We start from the raw sequence: 18138 nt of genomic DNA, 5'->3' as shown, positions 1-18138 counted from the left end.
GGAGGCAAAGAGGAATGGGGAAGAGAATGGCTTGCCAATGAGACAGGGGTGTTCTACTTTCCAATCAAGAGAAGATTCCTGCTTTCCACTATCATGGGAGCTTTCCTGCTCAATCAGCCTGTGCACGCAATGAGGGCAGAATTCCACCCTCCCTTATCATCAGAACTCTCTTCTCAAGCAGTGCTTGCATGCAACTTCTAGGTTTGGTCTACCTAACATGTGGTGAGTAAATGAAGTTAGCTTAGAATGTGTTAGCAGTTCCAGTAAAACAGTACTTCATTTTTAAAAAGACCCTTAACTAGGATTCTCTGTTTGCTGCTGCTCTTGAACTCACAGCCCACAGCTTTGCTCTAGAGTTTGATCAGCCCTGGAGTAGAAAGCAAAGGGCCACAGGTGCTATTTTGCATGAGACAAGTACAGGGTGTTTCTCCAAGGCTATTCACTTTTGTTTGTTTGTTAGATATGATCTTTTACTTGTTGACAAGTTAAAAATGCAACACAAGGTACAGGCTACCTAATTTGGCTTCAATTAACTATATAAATCTTGCAAAATCATAAATTTATCGCCTGTGTTTACAATGACTTCCAAGCTATTTCTAGTCTCTCTTCAAAAAAGGATCCTGAATTCTTACTGGTTAAAAAGAAAATTAGGGACACAGGGAGCAACAGAGCTGAATTTATTTATCACCACTTGCTTTTCTGGTTCCTGGCCTGCAGCCACTTGAAACCTGATTTTTCTTCACCTGCCAGAAGACCCACCACATGCTGGCATGTTACAGTCTTAAAAAGACCCAAAGAATCTGCTTTTTCTTCTTTTTCATTTGGTAACACCTGGCCTGATGAAGAGTTCTGGTGAACTTGAAAGCTTGCAGGCTAATGTGTGTCAATGGGTTGGTCCTAATAAAAGGTATTACTTGTTGAAGAACTTGTTACAGATGGCCAAATACCAACAGATTAAATGGCTGTGCAAATTGTGTCATAAAATCGTTAAAAGCCATAATCAAGCCACACTGCAGCATGGTTTGAGATGCACATATTTCTCACAGAACACCAAAAGTGCATGGTTACAGCATTTGCAGCAAGAATAGAAGAGACTTATTCCAGGGACAAAATATGAAGTGAATCAACAGACGGAAAATAGAATTTCCTGCCTCTATTACCATCTATATGGAAATTCAAGAGACTGAAGAATCTTGATTGTAGGAAATTCTGAGAAATGTCAAATACGAAAAAAAAATCACGTGGATCCCATGGGTGCTGCCCTCTCTGCATATAGTGCTGTGAAAAGGGCACTTTAAACCATCAGATTACTTACTATATGGAATGTCAGGGAACCCAAAGCACTTGCAATAAATTAATGTTAAATAAATAGTAGCAGGCATAACATATGGCATGACCTGCATATATCCTGGGTACATGTACATACTGAGAGTAACAAAGTTACGTTATGTATGCTTTTCTAGCAGCAGAACCAGTAGCATTCAGAAGCAGGAGTATCTAGATATATAACTCGCTAAGGGAACTCCTAGACCTCTGTGGCTGAGATCTGCAACTTACCATTTTACATTACTTTAAAAGAAAACCTGTCCCAGTATGACCTATACAGTAGCACTTTACTTAAATGTTAGTTACAGGCAAATGTCAGACAATCAATGAACTGCCTGGTCAGCAAGTTTGTGGCCACACTTTGAAAGAAAGCCTATCACAGTATGCAAATAGCTTAGTCCCAGAAACTCAATATTAATTTGTTCTGGCCCTCCAAGGAGCTGTTATGGCACTTTTGATATTATGCCATTTTATCATCACAACAAGATTAGGCGAAGATATGGTTACAATCACCCAATTAGTTTCTTGGCTGAGCAAAGATCTGAACCCAGGTCCCCCCAGCTCAACATTCTTATTGTTTAACCCACAGAAGCGTTTCCAATTTTACAACTTTCCACTAAGGAGGGAAGGGTCTGTATGCAGGTATTTGTTAAGCTCTGTGTATTAGTAGTTCTTCAACAAATCTGCAATTTGCAGGCTTAGATGAATGGTGTAGTTAGCTGCTGCATATATACTCCTAGTGGCTCAGAAATTTATTCGCCCCAAATAGCTATCAAAAACTGGTTGATAATATGATTTGGGGGTAATATAACATGAAAGTAGTTCTGAATACATATGTAAAGAAACTTTGGAGCTAAGAGACTTTGTATCTGCCTTACACGCATACATCTCTCCTCCAATTTTATGGAAGCATAGCTCCCTACTGAGCTATTTTCATTGCCCATATGCTCCCATTTAGCTATATTTAGGCGACTTCTGGTCTTCTCAACAGAAAACTAAGCAAGATTTGCAGATTGTTCCAATGTAGAGGGAATCCAGCCAAAGTCAAAATGCAGAACAAAACATTCAATGTATTGAATGTCAACCATTTTCCTTGATTAAAAAAAAAAGATACCCAGAGAACAGAAGACAGGGCAGATGTGATCATGCCTGGCCAAACTGACACTTGATCAACAGCTATACCTGGCAGAAAGTCAATCAATATAAAAAGTGGAATTTGGGGCTCTGTCTCCACCCCCAGAATATAAAATATTAGGTCTATCTCAGGCCAAGTTACCCAGCTATCCATTCACACTACATTAGACCAAAAGAATGAAGCAGAGCCAGGTCAATCAGCCATCAAGACCCCCAAGGGAGAGAGAGAAAGCATTAGTCAAAAATATTGTTAACACACAGAATCAAGCAACATGAGTGAACTGAAAAAGAGTTAACATACCGGATAGCACACAAAATGCCTTTGGAAATTCTCAGTAGGAAAATGAAGCTACTTTCTTGTCCTCTCTGCAGTTCTCCCAGAGGATGCAAGGGGTTCAAGGCTATGCAGTCTAGTTCTGTTTGGTTAATCCACACCCCGAAAGACCACCCTATGCAAACTCACATGTATTGAGAAAAACTTAAAAGTATAGCCAGGTGACCTTTTATAGGTGAATGAGGAGGGAAGCCAGACTACTATCCAACCTAGGGAAAATTTTTCCCAACTTCAAACATTATGATTCCTTTTAAAGAATAACATACTTTGTAACTATATAATAATGAGTCTAGAGAACTTTGGGAAGGGATTTCCATGGTCAGGAAGCTGGCCTTTTCTATTCTACATATGCTTCCTCTAACCCTTTATTCCTTACTGTTCTTGCTCTCCTACCTCACTGGCCCTCTACCATCCTAGCCCTTTTCAGGAAACTAGAAAGTCTCAAAACTAAATAATGCAAATTATATGCATAGATACATAATTTAATCTGTGGACAGAATTGCCTAAGTATGACAACTAATGCCTCCCTCATTATTAAGGGTAGCATGCACATCCCACCTCCCCACTGCTGTATATTAAGTCAAAGTCCAGCTATGGTAACAGTTATGAGTTTTAGCCTAGAACTGGAGAGACCCAGGTTCAAATCCCTGCTCCCCATGGAAGGTTAGTGAGTGACCTTGTGCCAGCTGCTTGCTCTGTCTTAGGCCAACTCACCCCATAGGGGTTTTGTGGAGATAAAAAGGGGAAGGCCTACAAGCCACTCTGAGTTCCTTGGAGAAAGGGTGGGATAAAAATGTAATCAAGAAATATAAGGAAGTGAAGCAGACAGGGAGCCACAATTTAGAGAGCAATCCTAAGCATGTCTACTCAGAATCCTAACTCAGTGGGACTTACTGCTAAGAAAGTATTGTCAGGTTCTTACTGGTAGGTGCCCAAGCTGTATACTTTCAGCATTGTTAATCATAATAAAGTAACACTATCTAAGTACTTAGAATTTTGTGCACGTTCTAAGAATAACACTAGAAAATAAGGATTTCTGATGCCAAGCACTGAGGGATCATAAAGCTCAGAGAAAGGAATAGGGTTCCTTATGGAAGCTAAATCAGCAAGTAAGTGCACCAATGCTACTGGCCTATATAGATGCATGCCCTGACCTGGATAGCCCAGGCAAGCCTGATCTTATCAGATCTCAGAAGCTAAGCAAGTCCAGCCTTGGTAAGTAAATGGATGGAAGCCCTCCAAAGAAGACCAGGGTTGCAAAGCCAGGCAATGGCAAACTACCTCTGTCTCTTGCCATGAAAACCCTACCAGGGGTCACCATGTCAGCTATGACTTGACAATATTTTCCACCAATATATAGATTCACAGCCAGTTTAAGTGATTTGTAGCACACTGGTTCCTTGAAATTGATTAAAAAAACAAAAAAGTACCCTCTCAATTTACAAATGCTTCCATACCTGGTCATATGGAGGTGATTCTTACTTCATCATAAATAAATTTATCATCCTGCAGTAAATTATATTCCCACATATAATGTTTTCTTGTTACACTGGTATCTAATCCAGCCTTCTTTCAAGGAGTTGAGAGCAGTGGGCACAGCATTCTCAAGTAATCTTGCATTCAGGTACACACTGGCCCAAACCTCCTTAACTACAGAGAGGGGGACTATAGGCACTTTTAAACCTGTACTCTGAGCACCAGAGAAAGCCAAACTCTCCATCCTCATGTCAGGCTGCCATTCAGCTCCACCACCAGCATCTCCAAGTGCTTTGTTTTGCAGGAATTTGCATGCATATTTGCCAGCTGAGATGAGATAGAGTCTGCTAGCTGAGTTCTGCCTAATTAATGACTCTCTGGCACATAAAAAGCACAGCTGAAGAAGTTTAGTGTGTGTTTAGACAGTGGAAAGATTTAGCAGGGCTGGGTTTTGTCTTGGTGAAAGCATCTTTCAGCCACAGAGGCAAGACCTACACGGAAGGGCAACTTACACAAACAGTAAAAGTGATGACTCCCCCCCCCCACTCCATGGCTCTGAGTGGGCTGGAAATATTCTGTCTTTGCATCACCACCTCTATTTCTCCACTCTTACCTAAACTGATATGCTCTGATATGTATATAGCACAACACCCTAACAGAATACAGACATTGACAAAACAACATCAAACTGTGTCAGTGACAGATAAAGCAAAACTTTATAGTGTTGCAGCCCCAAAGTAGTGTGCCAAAGCAACATGAGATGGGGAAATAGTAAAAGGAAGAAAAGGCTGAAGCTGTCACTGTCTGACTTTTGTGCAACACCAACAACCTATTCAAATGACAATTCAGAGAAGTCTGGGAGATCAGTGGTACAACTTGTCTGAGCGCCTCCCGGCATTTTCCTTCACCACCCCTTAGTAGATACAGACAGGCTTGGAAAGTTCTCTGCAAGGGAGCTTTGCCAAGAGAACTGTTGGAAATCAATGTCCTACTGATGCTTCTTGGGCTCAGTTATAAGCAAGGCACTACAGAAGAAGTGTTATCCCAGACAGCACATTGTTACTATAGACAACCAAGAGACACCATATACAAGACACCATGGATTGGCATGTGATTGAGGTGATTGGCCTGTGATTGGCATGTGATTGAGGTGGAGCAGACAGAGGCAGAGGAACTGGTAAAAAAGGGACTGGAGAAATTAGATTGTCAAGAAACAGGAGGGGGGAATCAAAAGAGGTGGGTCATAAAGGAGGGGAGGAGGAAGCTCTCATAGTGACAATAGAAGGCTCAGAGAGATGCAAGTGAAGAACAAAGGGCAAACATGCAGTAAGATCCACCACTGCAGTTGTGTCAGGGGGAACCCACAGCCACAGTGATAGAATGAGTATGAGTCAAGAAAAAGAAAATAAACGAGGGGAGCTTTAGAATCATAGGGGGTGGGTGGATTGCAGGGAGCTGTGCTGGGCTTTTGTCCCTCCACTGTCAGCACCTTTTCCCCCACCTTGGGCCACTTCTTCTCTTACCCTCCTCCTGCACTTCTTCAGTGACTCTGTTAACTTTCTCCTACCCCAACAATGAGAGTCTCTCTACACAAGACTTCTGACATGTGTTCTTCATTATGTCGGGAGATGCAATGTTAGTCGGGAAGTGTAGTTTTAAAAGACAGAGCCAGTAGAGATCGCTCCAAAGGGGGTAGATTCTCTCACAGCCCTCCACTTCTGACATGCCAACCTGTCTCCCATTCTGGAGCCTTTACCTGCAGATGCTCATTTAATTCAAAGTTTTAACCAGTGAGGGTGGCACGGCAAAGGCTCTGGAAGGGGAGACAGTCCAGCAAGCCAGAGGCAGCAGAAAGCTGGAGAATCTGTCCTCTCTGGAGAAATCTCCACCGGCTCTGTCTTTTAAAACTATGCTTCCCAGCTAACATTGCCTCTCCCAGCTCTTGATGAACATGCGTGCAGGAGTCTCATGTAGAGACTCTGAGTGTTAGGTTCTCCACAGGGCGTGGCCACCTCCTCCACCACCAGCGGTGTTGGACTTGGCTGCCTTCTTAGCATTGGCTTCATTGCCGCCAGGGCTGAGCAAGTCTGTCTCGCTGCTGGAGGAGCCGGCCCTAGTGGCATCCTCAGTATCCTTCTTGTCTTGGCTCCAACATGCTCTCCACCCCTTCCTCAGGTGGCAGCAGCTCCAACATGGTCAGCAGAAATGACAACGACAATACTTTATTCTCGGATGTCTCTTGAGGTCCCCAGGCAGCTGCTCAACTGCATGTTGAACTTGATTCCTGAATGCTGGTGGTGAACACAAAGAAGATGGCAGCGAGTGGACAAGTGCAGAGTATTTGGGGGAGATTTTAAACCTCCAAATGTATTTTCCCAGGGTTTTGGAATTTTCTGCAAACCTGGAGGTTGCCCCACATGTGCACCACTTTAGAATTAGATATATGATAGTTTTTTAAAACGTTCAGTTCTTAGCAAACACTGTATGTACATTTTAAAGTTTCCTACAAGAAAAGCAGGATTCTTTTTACATCCCATGGCACTGTAAATTTCCTACAAGTATCCTGATGCAGATGTATTCAGGATGAAAGAAACGTGCATTGTATCAGCTGAAAAGCAATCATTCCAAACATTCAGTTGAACTGCTCAGAGTCTTTCTGCAGCCACCTAGTTTACCCTGGATTCTGCTGGGATACAGAGCAGAGATAATCTCCTGATCATGCATTGTTAACATGAATAGTGCTCTTGCACAGTTCCCAGTGTGTCAACTGTTCAGATGCCATTCAAAACATTTTAAAAAATTAGGAGGCAATAGCTGATAATGCTGGAAGTTCAGCAGATAAACACAACAATCACTGGTAATTTGACTAAGAGTCTTCAAGGAAGCAAGCGTTTTCTTTAAAAGGCAGCAGTTACTGAAACAGGCTTAGAAGCCAGTGCAGGCCCTTCTTTCTAAGTTAAGGCAATTAAGTATGCATGTTCGTATACGTTAGATACATTGCATTTCTTTTTCCTATTAGCACACAACTTCCTACATATATGACCACAAGACTAAGTAACACAGTTTAAAATATAGTAAAAAGAAACAGTATAGAACCATTGGCCCTAAAAAACAGAACAAGCAATACAAACAGAATATGCGCACACACAAAAAAACCCATCTATAAGATAAACATTAGGGAGGATGGAATGAATTTGCCACTTATTAATTGGATAATTGTACTGCATTAACATAGATGTGGAGGGTGATTTCAGTTACAGTGCTTCTGTTACCTTTCAAAAAATTATAAAGGAGAGAGTTCCTTCATTTTATGCAGCACAACTATCATCCAATTAATTAACTGCTACAATTAGCTGCTTCCTGTTATCAACTTTCTTTGCTTTTAAATATCTGATGATGTTGCCATGCATTCTCTTCTTGCAGTTTCCAAATATAACTGCCTTCCTTCCAAAGGAATTCTGAGAGCGGAACCACAAGTGGAAAAAGGCACAGATTGGACACTTGTCAGCTTCCCTCAAGTTTTGATGGGAAATGTAGGCAGCTTGGCGGAATGTTGGACAAGTGACAGTTGAAAAGTCCATTGGACAGCAGTCAGAGAGCCAAGCTGCAAGACTAGGATGCCTACATTTCCCATCAAAACTTGAGGGAAGCTGACAAGTGTCCAACCTGTGCCTTTTGTCACTTGTAGTTCCGCTCTGAGTTAGACAGTACAGCCTTTGTTTTGGAGGGGGTGGGGGACTATGATGAGGTAAGAGGTGGCAAACTCATCCTCCCTCCCTCATGTTTGTCCCAAAGGGTAAAATCATGTAATTACTTTGGGTGAAGGCAGTTTCCTCTCATTTCACCGTATGTCAAGTTTGCGATCTGATTACTGTGAATGGGCTGGTCCCTGTGATTTTAATGAAAGTGCACACTAATGGGAGCTGAGCCTCTGACAGTTATTCTTTAATAATGGGGATTGAAAGGGCAATTCACCGGCAGCGGTAGGGCCTGAGACAGCTGCCTGGTAGATGTGTGTGAAAAAGAACAGCTTTTGAAGTAGGGACAGGGTAGCTGCTATGAACTCTCTTATTCAAAGAAAATTAAACCCAGATAGAATATCTCTAGGAGCATATCATAGCTAGAGTATTGAAGAGGCACCATGTGCACTATTTGCCTCAGTTATTTATTATTTTATTTTTACCCTACTCTTAGAAACTCTGAGAAGCATATATGAATCTCCCTTTCTATTTTTTATTCTCACAACACTGTGAAGGTAGGTTAGGCTCAAGGTCATTCAGTAAGTTTTTCATTCTGAGTAGGAAATCCAACACTTTAACCAATGCATTAAGCTGACGTATCTCCTCATCTAAGCCCCAATTTACCTGGATTTTCTCTTCTGTATTTGTTATCTGCAAGAAAAGGGTGAGAAACAGTAGGATCTAAGTTCAGTGGCACCTCAGAGACCAACAAGATTTTCAGAGTATAAGCTTTAGAGAGTCAAAGCTACCTTCTTTTAGATACCAGAAGATATCCAGAGGGAGCTTTGACTCTCAAAAGCTTATACCCTGAAAATCTTGTTGATCTCTAAGGTACCACTTGCCTCAAATCCTGCTGTTCTACTGCAGAGCAACACAGTTACCTATCAGAAAAGCATGAGTTAACTTAAGGTGTCAGCATCTATACTGCTCATGCAAAACTTCAGCAGGTAGAGGTGCCAAAGCACTGAGGGTGTGGTGAATTTGAACGTGACAAGAGGCAGGGAGAGCCTATTATTGAATCAGGTGTATCTTAGAGTTACCTGGCTGGATATACAGAAACTGTTGTCACACCTTACTTAGCTGCAAAATCTGGAAGAATCCTGCAATCCTCAGAGGAAGACCCAGAAAAATATTTGTTCTTAAAAAGATAATCCATCAAGATATGCCACACAGGTGCCTGACAGGAATACACTGCCAATCTTGAAAGTTTTATGAGCTTTTAGCTTTATGATTAGGGGGGAAAGTATTTCTCCACAACTTGGAATCACTGTGATGTAATGGCTAGAGTGACAGACTAGGATCTAGGCAACCTACGTTCAATTCCACACTGTGTCATGGAAGCTCACTCGGTGACCTTGGGCCAGTCATTACTCATAGTCTAACCTACCTCGTAGGGTTGTTGAGAGGAAAAATGGAGGAGAGGAGAAATGATGTGAGCTGCTTTGGGTCTTCATTGGGGAGAAAGGTGGGATATAAATGAAGCAAGAGTAAACTAAAACTAAAAACCAACTCACAGTGTGAAAGGCGTTTTCTGCTCTCTAACTGCATGCAAACTTCCTTTGACCACTAATAATTCTGGGATGATCGTCAGATAGTACATCTCTAAGGGTATTGCTGAATTGTAAACAAAACTGATTTAACTATCACAGTTCATGTCTCAGGAAATTTGTACACTTGTAGTCCTATTGGGGCAGAAGACAAAATCCTTAACACTACCAAGGTTCAAAGAGGAATGCATGAGAGCTAAAATTATGTAAAGCTTGTTTACATTTGAAAGTAGACGTTGCCTGAATATATATGCACATTACAAATTCAGACTGTTTCCCTGTGATATGTTTGTTCTCACAAGAATTTACTTATCAAAGTTCAGGGTAGTGGGAGGGAGCAGGGTAACCAATCTGAGCATTTGTTATTGTAGACATATTTCAAAGGCTTATCAGTAGTAGTGGCAATAGAGGTATAATGACAAATAAAACACAACTAAGGGATCAGTTGACATACCTAAATCCGTTGACATACCTCTCTTTTGCTCTTAAAGGATTTCAATTCAACTATCTCTACAGAAGGCAATATTTGTTAAAGGTAAGTAGCATTATGTCAGGAGCTGGGAAACCATATGGTGTACTAGTCCAGAAATACCTGGGTGATACCTGAGAGTCTCTGGGACTACAAACTAAGGGTGTCTCTAGACAATACTTTTCTGCATGGGGACACAGTCATTTTAAGGTGCTCTCCACAGTCACGTGGCAGCTGCGGCGAACTGCTTCTTTAAAAGGAGGGCCCCAAATGGGCTTGAAACAGTGCCATGGGGGCAGGAAGGTCTCCTGCCTCCTCCCCAACACAGTTTTCTCACATGAAAACCATACAGGGGTGAGTTAGTTCACCAATTTTGCTGCTCCTTTGTGTACAGATTCTCCATGCGCAGCAGCAAAACTGGCAAAATAACTCCCCTGCCCCAGTTTTCATATAGGAAAACAGTTTGGGGGAAGGCAGGAACGCCTCCCCCCCCCCCACACACACGCTGTTCTAAGTCCATTTGGGCTCTCCCTTTTTAAAAAAGTTCCCCAAAGTTGCTGTACGACTGTAGGGAGCAGGTTAAAACGAGTGCATGCTAGTGCAGAAAAATATCGTCTAGAGGCACCTTAAGATTGTGTCTACTTCCAGAAAGACTTATACATTAAAAATGATAAATTTCCAGCTGTACAGTTAGAAATCTGTCTTCTCTTTGCTGATAACTCAGCTACCTTTGAAGTGGAGCCTGACAGCTCTTTAAACATCACACAAGCAAAGATCAATAAGAATAACAGACTGATAATTCTAACCCTGTTTCTTCTGAAGCAAACACTTACATTTTTTGTTTTGAAAAAGGGAAGCAAAATGAAACTGCAGTATGGCTAAGATTCAAGTACTTGCACAATTTTCCCTTGCATTTTCAATTAGCATTAAGTGATTAGCTCAACAAACTGACTGGGAAAGCACGGCCAGTAGGTTTTTTCCTCAATACTGAAGCAGGACAGGATAACACATTATAGATGGGGAGGAAATTCAACTTCAATAAACTTCCACAGCCAGTTCTTGCAACATCCTGACAGTTCACACACACAAACTAGTGCATATGTGCTATCTCCTCTTTTGTAAATAAGCCCGTTTTTCAGACCATGAGATTATTGTCAGATGTTTATCAGCAAATGCAACTTTAGTGGGAGTAGATTGCCAAGGACAGTTTTCATGTAATTTACATGGCAGGATAGGCAACTCATCAACTGGATTTAACAAAAATTGGGACATACCTAGTCTTGGTTTCTGACGCAAGAGATGGCAGCAACTCTCTCATCTCCAAAGCCATCTCATTACAGAGCCAGAACAAGACGAGGCTGTTGGGAAGGCAGAGTTGCCAGCTCTCAGTTGCCTGAAGGCTATCCATTCATCATAATCATGGAAAGAAATAATCCAAAACTATTCTCAAACTTCCACTGATCAGAGAAATCCTTGACCTAGCTATCAATGTCGACTATGATCAACTTCTTTTCTTGCTTAGTTCCAAGAACATGGATCTTGGACTTGCTGGTGACTGGCTGGATCAAGAACTTGCTACTGCATCCATCCTCAGAAACTGACTCCTCCCAGAAACTTTTGGAGTATAGGTGTGGTCTTAAAAGCTGGCTAGATGCCATTAATTAGTGTGTCTGCAGCATAGGATCCCTACAGAGATGATTTTCACTGCCAAGAAGTTTTCAGCACTGGGTGCAGCAGCCTACATTTCGCTGGAAGACAGTATAGAAATATAAAGATCCAAAATAATATCTATGTCTGGCAAGGACACCACGTCAAGCTTAGGAGACTACCACTCCTGTGCATAGAATAGTACAAATACAACACCCAGTGCCTCAATGTGGTTTACCACTAACCTGCTAAGCCAGGAAATAGGAAGTAACTCAGCCCTGGAGAGAGAGGTGTGAATGTAGTCCTGATTCTATGCAAATGTCAGGTCCATGTGTCTTTCTCCTCTTGTCCAGGATAGCCACAAACCCTTGCACCTGTGGCACTTGAGACATCTGTGCCACTGACTGTCTCATGCAAGATGCTGCCACCAAGCCATCCACAGCATCTCACTGGCTACTGTTGGGAACAGGATACTGTACTAGATAAGCCACTGGTCTGCTCCTGCATGATTACTCTTACGTTCAGGAATTGTCTGGGCAATGGTTTAGGGATATATGACAGTATCTCTCTCTCTCTCTCTCTGGAACTGGGGGTAAGTTGAATTCATGCCAGAACTAAGACCTGGCACCCTTCATTTTAGCCCATCTCTTAATGCAGCCAAGGTCCAGGAAGGATCCAGACTACTGATTACACCATGGCTGTCAGCCCAGCCTCGCCTAAGTTGTTTGCAGGGTGTGGGATGGGCACTGAACTTTTCTCTGGCTGCTCTGCTCAAAGTGAGCAAGGAGGCTCACTACCCACCAGATGGAGAGGCCTGTACCACAGGTTGCTTGATGGCAGTGTCATCCTGCACAAGGAAGAGAGCTGGTGTAATGGTCAGTATTGGACTTAGATCTGAGAGACCAAGGTCTGAATCTCTACTCTGCCATGGATGTTTGCTTGGTGACTTTGGGACAGCCACCCACTCTCAATCTACTTCACAGGATTGTTATGAAGATAAAATGGAGACGAGAACAATGTAAGCTGTTTTCGGTCCCCATCAGGAAGTACATGAAGGAATAAGTAAAATAATTTTCCCGATGACAAAATCTCTGTCTGTACTATATAGCTTGGGATGGAGCACTCTCCAACATAAAATTTCTGACTTTCTGTTTAGAGACTAGCCTTATTGAAAAGGAAGGACACCTGCTCTCCCTATGAAACTGTAATGTGGTTGAAAGCAGCAGCAGCCGGTGTGGTGTAAATTCTGAGAAGAGTCTTGAAGGAAGGCAGTGTAGAAAAACATAGATTTTACCCCTTAGGATGTGAAAATTCAATTCAGGTGACATCTAAGGGGAAAAAAGAATTTTAAAGTAAGCAACCCATCCTAGGTTAACATTATCCAGCTCAAAATGCTAACACAGGGCTTGACAAATACCAAGGGACAGGTCACCATGGTACCTAGAAATTTCACTGTATTTTTTTGTGGAAACATAACCCTGAAGGGCTGAAATATGATTCTGGCTCCTAAATTTCTGAGCTGGCTTCTAGAGCCAATGAAAATTTGTCACGGCCCATGCTAATAAATCACAGATTTCATAGAACCATTCTTGTTTGGTAAAGCTTTTGGGCCCTTTCCAATATTTGGCATATACTATCCTGTCTGTAGCTTTTATATATAAAATCAAGTCTTGTAAATGTGCAGGAATTGCATGGTTAAAGAAATTCAATTAAAAACTTTGGATTTAGAGTATCCCTACAATACCATTAATAATCATTTTAGCCATGTTCCAGAATGTAATAGCTCTTATGCACGACCCACAGATTGGGGGTGGGGGGAGCTTTGTTCTGATAGAAATATTAATAATCCCTTTATTATCCCCAAAGCAACATATATCGCTGTATTCCACTGTTTTTAAAGTTGGATAACCGAGACTCAAGAACACTGACCAGCCCTAAACCATCCAGAGTTAAAGGCTGAACAAGGATCTGAAAATGCTAACATGCTTCCCAAGTAAATCCAGAACACTGAACTCACTCCCTCTTAAAATAACCTGTTGTCGAGGTAGACCAGCTCCCTCTTCCCGTTTCTATAATCTGCAGAACCCAGTGGTAATGGAACAAGCCTGTTCAGCTGCAGCTGAGGAGGAAGGGAATTTCATAAGAATGGCCAATCACTTTAAATAGCATCCAAGCAAAGAACATTAAGATGTTAGGGAGAAGGATTCAGGCTCTCCTGCTTCCTGACAGGCTCATTTTCTTTAAAGAGACTTTTTTGGGGGAAGAATATTTGAACATGCAATACACTCGTTACACCTGAAAAGAGCAGTCCAAGAAAAGCATTACTATTTTACACTTTGGACTGTGTGAGTGACTCTTAAACATTACTTTTAGCCGTGACTGATCATTACAGAAAATAAATCTTACACATGGGGGGAAATTTGAACTGGAATTTTTTTACTCTTGTACCTATTCTTCATTATTTATTTATTTATTTAATTCGATTTATATTCCGCCCTCCCCGAACCAGCAGGCTCAGGGCGGATGCCTCTTTTATTTCCTGCTAAAGTAAATCCTGGCTATTTTATTATCCTTATTAAGATTCTTCTCCCTCCCTTTCGGAGTACACTGCATCTAACGTACTAGTATGAATTCAATGGTGCATATTTGGTGTTACTCTGGGGAAAGTAAGCCCTTCTGTTTGGATGAACTGGAGGTACATGAAGTGGACTGTGAGAGATAAAAATCAGATAAACATTTTTAAAATGCTGCTTTGAGGGCAGAACTATTTCTAAAGTACATACGGCCCCTAGAAAACAATAGCAATGACAAGTTCCTAGGGTTCCCTGGGTTCAGTGATTCCCTAGTATTCTTGCGTCATGATATGTTTGTAGATAAGGAAGGCGCAGTTTCATTTTGGACTTCAGGTTTCTCATGTATAAAATGAGCACTAGTTTCCTCCCCTGTAGTTAGTTGGGTTGATCAACTTTTAGACTGAGAAAAGGTACCAGAGAGCTAAACAGTATTATATTAGAAATACTTGTTCCAGGGGACCTGTGACTCATGGATTTCAATCTCTCTGTAACATCTTGTTCTTTCCCTACCCCAGCCCCCACATCTTCTGTGCCTGCTGTTTCCAAATACGCCTGGTGCCTGCTTGGCACACTAGTGGTAAAACTATTAAATGGCAAATCATGAGTAGGAGGGGAGAGTGGCACAGCTCTGGCAGCTAAAAACTCATGCCTGGCACAGAGCAATTGGCCACCACTTCAAAATACAGTATTAGTCAGAAAAGGAACAGTTACTGCCCAAGTTTCAGAGCCACTTGACACACAACTACAGTACACATAAAACAAATCAGCAGCTGTCCCATAATACTAGAAACAACGACACTTTCACACATCAAGTGCACCACAGAAACATGCACTGGGCAGCTGGGGTCAAGTACACCTTCCTGTAGTGCACATTTCCAGTATTCTTAAGATAAAATAAGAAGATGTAACTGAGCTGTCAGTAGAATTACATGCATATTTGTTTTAATTATATGAAACAGAAGAGCTTCCTAAATCACTACTATCAAACTGACAGTGAAGCAAGGATCACATTCTACATTCCTCATCAAACTTGCCTATGCCTCTCTGCCCTTCTCTAAATTTAGACTGTTAGCTTTCAGGGGCAAAGACCTGTTCTTTGGTTGTTACTCTCCAACAAACCATGAAGCACTGATGGTGTCGAATTATTTATCTATCTAGGAGGTTTTTATGCTATTTTTCCAGAGTCTTGCTCAAAGGGGCTTACAAATAAAATAATAAATTATCAATATAAAAATAAAACAAGCTGTTATACAAGCCAGGAGCATAAAACAAAAAAAAATATCCATTAAACAGTCCTCAGATTATTGCAGGGATCCCCAACCTCTTTGAGTCTGTGGGCACCTTTGGAATGTTGAGAGGGTGTGGTGAGTGCTGCCCCAAAATGTCTGCCACAGGAGGTGGAGCCAAACTCAAAATGGCTGCTGCAGGACGCAGAACCAAACTGAATACCTCTCTCCTAACATCTCCTGGAAAGAAGGAAAGCCTGAAGGATGAATAAAACCACATTCTGACTAAGGAAAGCCCAGGTGCTTACCAGTTCTCTTGATCCATCAGAGGAAAATCCTTTCATTTGAATGAGGGCAGCCAATTACAAGCTCTGCTTTACAATGGCCTCACTCACTTTCTGAAAAGCTTGGAAATGCCAAGGGAAATATTGGTGGGTACCTGCTTTGTTGCTATAGAATTTGCCCTTTTCTGCTAGATTGAATTTAATTGCTTTTGGAGGATACAGCATTATTTCTGCAGACCTAAAAGAAACAAGATTTTAAAAGGATAATGTCCGGATTCAAAGTAACTACTGTATCTTCTCAACAAGAAATAATTAGACTGCACATCCTTTTCATATGCATCACCTTTCATCCTTTTTCGCTGAATATACAGCAGGCATTTATATCACATTGGAACCATGAAGTTCTTATGACATAGAACAGAAGCAGTGTCACTGGAAAGAGTTAGAACTAAGATTAAAATAAGGTCACTGAAGGCAACCTACTATGGGGAGGAGGGAGAGATCCTGCCCATTAAACTTTCATTAATTCGCCTTCACTTCCTTCACTCTTTCACCTACATGAGTTTCACTACTGGAACACTCCCCAAACTTGGCTGCCCAGAGATTTATGAGCAACTACAGAAGCAGTAGATAAATAACTGTTCTAGTTCAATAAAAGATATGATTTTCCTGTTCCATTTTGCTGTATTTTGCACCAAGTGTGTTAACCGCATTGAAAAGATACATCTATAAAAAACTGGGGGGACAAAAATCAAGAGCTAATAACAACAGAGAACTGGAAAGTAGAGTATCAGTTGGTACTAAGAAGGCAAGTGTATTCATTTATAGCATGTCTAAGATATAAGCTTTCGCAAGTCAATGTTCACTATATATTTTTTAGAGTGATAGGGACTATGGGCTACATACTACTGTGAGTAGTACATACTACACTGACCTGGATAGTCCAGGCAAGCCTGATCTTGTTAAATCTCAGAAGCTCAGCAGGGTCAGCCTTTGTTAGTAATGGGAGAGAGACCTCTGACAAAGAGCAGGGTTGCTATGCAGAGGCAGGCAATGGCGAACCACCTCTGTCAGGCTCTTGCCTTGGAAACTCCAGCAGGAGTTGCCATACGTCAGCTATGCCTTGAGGGCACTTTCCACCACCATAGTACATACTATGTTTTTTATGTATGATCCTACCATTAATTTCTACGTTGTTTAACATGTCATGTTAATACTTATGGTTTGTTTCAATTGTTTCAGATTACTGCAATCTTATTGCACTGCCTATACAATAGAATGTATGATTTTGTTAACTATATTTACTTAACACTGTGTAATCTGCCTTGAGTTTCAATCAGAGCGGTGGGCTATAAATAATGTAATGTAAATAAATAAAATTAAACAATACAGCTAAACCTCTGAGATTTGAACATGCATATACAGAAAGGCTCTGTTGAAGAAGCTTATCTAGTGGAGGGCTTTGAAACAGGAAAGTTTAATGTCCTAATGCATTTTATGTATGCATTGCAAGGTCCCCATTTCCTCAGAAAACTGAACGAAACTCAAAATCGTACATGCCTTTCCGCTATGTGACAACTGCAAGATAAAGTTAAAATTTACACGTGTAAATGTGTGATCGATTTAACACCGTAGACAGAAATTTCATAAAACACTGTCCGGGGAACAATACTTTTCAGAAGCAACTGTACAGACACTTAAGCTGAAATTCATCTCAATAGAATTTATGTGGCATGATGTATGCATGAGCCAAATTCTAGATGTAGACTGGACTATCCTATGATTCACTGTGATCAAACACCCGCATCTACAAACCACATGAGCCCGCTTGCAGGGAGAGCAGAATAATAATAATAATAATAATAATAATAATAATAATAATAATAATAATAATAATATGGATCTCATGCTATTTCCTATACCGGAGTGACTTCCAAATAGGTAATAGGTGAAGTGACCTTTCTTATAATCGCTTTTAAATTCCCAGAATGCAAGGATAGCTTCCCCTCCACTAGAATACGAGGGCCGCTGGAAAGTAGAGTTCTTCCCTTCACTCCGAGCTGCCTGCCCACTGGCATTCATACAACAGCTACTCTCTCGTATCGCTAGCCGCCAAGTTATAAACTCAGAACTGGAAAACGCCAGCAAAAATAGCTGACGCCCCGCCTCCTCTTCTTAGCACCAGGCAGAAACCGCCCGCTCCAGAGCGCCGCACGGCTCCCTGCTCTCCAGCCTTCTTTCAGGAGAACCTGCGGGAAGTCCGCTTTGGCACCAACCTCCTCGGGCGCAACTGGTGCCGCCTGAGATGGAGAGGCTCTGAAGGCTGGGCTGCCAAGCTGGCACCACAACTCAAGCCACGGGAAGGCGCCAAAAAGGAAACCC

At 41.7% G+C, this 18138-nt stretch overlaps 1 protein-coding gene across 4 annotated transcripts in view; it reads right to left on the bottom strand.

Moving 5' to 3' along the window:
- SLC29A1 (solute carrier family 29 member 1 (Augustine blood group)) overlaps positions 1 to 18138 on the bottom strand; it is a 104254-nt gene that overhangs the window by 41756 nt on the left and 44360 nt on the right. The window contains exon 1 of one of the 4 annotated variants that reach the window (XM_054977823.1): positions 12968 to 12984. The exons of 2 other annotated variants lie outside the window; for them this stretch is intronic. The gene's annotated coding sequence lies outside the window, so the exon portion shown is untranslated. Of the gene's footprint in view, positions 1 to 11300; positions 11318 to 12967; positions 12985 to 18138 lie in introns of those variants that run through there. One more of the 4 variants, XM_054977833.1, reaches the window with a different exon arrangement.

This window comes from Eublepharis macularius, chromosome 1 (assembly GCF_028583425.1).
Source record: "Eublepharis macularius isolate TG4126 chromosome 1, MPM_Emac_v1.0, whole genome shotgun sequence".
Lineage (NCBI taxonomy): Eukaryota > Metazoa > Chordata > Lepidosauria > Squamata > Eublepharidae > Eublepharis > Eublepharis macularius.
This window is presented reverse-complemented; position numbering and strand designations above follow the sequence as displayed.